The sequence below is a fragment of the Frankliniella occidentalis genome, unplaced genomic scaffold, assembly GCF_000697945.3.
Source record: "Frankliniella occidentalis isolate FOCC.00 unplaced genomic scaffold, Focc_3.1 Scaffold18, whole genome shotgun sequence".
NCBI lineage: Eukaryota > Metazoa > Arthropoda > Insecta > Thysanoptera > Thripidae > Frankliniella > Frankliniella occidentalis.
In genome coordinates this window covers 38513-40564 of record NW_026267148.1, presented here as the reverse complement: position 1 = coordinate 40564, position 2052 = coordinate 38513, and the positions used below count along the sequence as shown (strand labels likewise).

The 2052-nt window shown below is 63.1% G+C and overlaps 1 protein-coding gene across 1 annotated transcript in view; it reads right to left on the bottom strand.

Moving 5' to 3' along the window:
• The window catches only part of LOC113214976 (protein CBFA2T3), a 53817-nt gene extending 51765 nt beyond the window's left edge, over positions 1–2052 (bottom strand). The window contains exon 1 of the mRNA XM_052264357.1: positions 1967–2052. The gene's annotated coding sequence lies outside the window, so the exon portion shown is untranslated. The remainder of the gene's footprint in view (positions 1–1966) is intronic.

Sequence of the window (2052 nt, the reverse complement as noted above, 5' to 3'; positions counted from 1 at the left end):
CCACCCCGGCCCACAACAGCCCGCCGGGCGGCGCGGGGCCTTATTTCCAGATCAATTGAGAATTGAATAGCGCGCGCTGCGGACGCAGTGAGTTTCGCCTTATTCGCAGGGCGGTGTGGGGCGGGGCAGGGCGGGGACCGGCGGCGGCGGCGGCCTGCCCGCGACAGAGCTTGTAACGATCAATCAGCGGCCAAGGCAGCGCGGGCCGCGGCTCTTTGAGGGTGGAGCGGGCACGGCGCGGCCCGGCGGGCGGACCTCGGCGGCCAGCAACTCTTTATGTCCTACCTGAGGGAGTCCCGGCCACACCGCCACACCACCTACTTACACTTCATAGACAGGGGTTGCTCCACCCAGACAGATTATTACCTTTGGTTACCAGCGTATGGTTGTCTCGGGGGCACCATAAAACCCGATTGATACCACACTCTTTTGGATTTTGAGAACGAAAAATATTGTTTTTACCGCAGGATATGTGTGCGATGCTTTCTGTGTCCCCGAAAAATCATAAGATGTGGCATGGTTGGCTCACAACCATACGTTGGTTGCCATGGCTTGTGATTTTTTCGGGGACGCAGATATAGCACCGCACACCTATCCTGTACCCAGCGGTTGCTTAATCAAAGACTGGTAAAAATCCCATTCGCCTTGTCCACGCTAGCCGACGTCGAGGTTCACGAGAAGGAGGAAAGGCGCGGCGGCGGCGGCGTGGGGGCGCTAGCAGCCCGCCCCAGCCCCGCCCGGGGGCGCCAGCGTGTGCGGCTGACGAGGAGACCTGGGGCGTGTGCGTCTTGGAGCGGGCGCGTCCCGATGCCGCCCCGCCGAGGAAGCCCGGCAGGCCACGCCACGCCACGACGCGAGACCCCCCGACAGGACCCCGCCCCGCCGCGCCACGCCACGCTGCTGCTGTTGGCCTCTACTCGCGCTCAGCTGTCACCCGCAGTCGCACCACAGGCGGGGCGCGGCAGGGCGTGGCGTGGCGGAGCGCGGCGGGGCGGGTCGGAGCTGCAGCCAACAGCTTCAAGAGCGGAAGTAAATCTCACTCATACAGCCCGTCGCCGGCGGGCCCGGCTGGTCAGCCCGCGGCGATAAAAACTCCGGCCCTTGATTAGTTGCAGCGGGGGGCCGGGCCCGACACCCGACACGCGCGCCCCGCGGTCGATACTGCATCGTCTTGTCTCAAGTCCCGAAGTTAATTATTCGGCGCCGAAGGCCCCCCCCCCTCCCGATCGTAACGACGCCCGACTGGAACAACTTGCAGGCACGCGCCTGCGCGCCCGCCCGAAAGGTTAAGCGAGTCAGGACTGAATGTTGCAGGGCGTGTGTGACACGAGCCAGGCGACACACTCCCACGCCGGGCGCCCCCCGCGTCTGTCGGGTCCGTCACCGCCCGTCACAGCTCGTCACGGGCGAGGCGTGGCACAGCCTGGCGCTGCGGCGCGGTTGGCGCCGGGGCCGTGCGCAGATGGCGCGCGTGCTGCTCCGTGCTCTCGGCCAAACATTTTGACTTTAAAATGGGGATACAATTCTAACGAGGTCTTGTAATGGCAGTTTGATGAGGATCCAATCGGGCAGGACTTCGATAACCCAAACCCTCCCCGCCCGGACCGCCACATGGCGTTCCCCCTCCCCCCTCTTCACCTCTTGCCCCGTTGCCCGCTTTTAGCCATGCAGATTTTTTTCGTTCGAAGCAAAAGGATAGAAAGTAAAGGCAAATTGCAAACTAAATATGTAGATGGAAAGGAAAGCAAGCAGCTTGCGGCATCTAGTGCAACTGGATGAGCAGCGCTCACCACCTTCACTCACTCGACCAACACACACATTTACACACTCACTCATTCGCTAACTCGCTCGCACGCTTACTCACTCATTCACTCGTTGATTCGCTCGCTTACTCACTCACTCACACTCTGTAGTCCCGGCCCGTGTCTGCCCGACGCGCACGCGACGGTCCTGGTCCTCCTCTCACCTGACAGCCGGCGCCGGCGCGGCGCTGCTCCTCGCAGCTCCAGCTGGACGGTGGCCTCCGCGGCCTCCACGAGTCGTCCTCGGCGG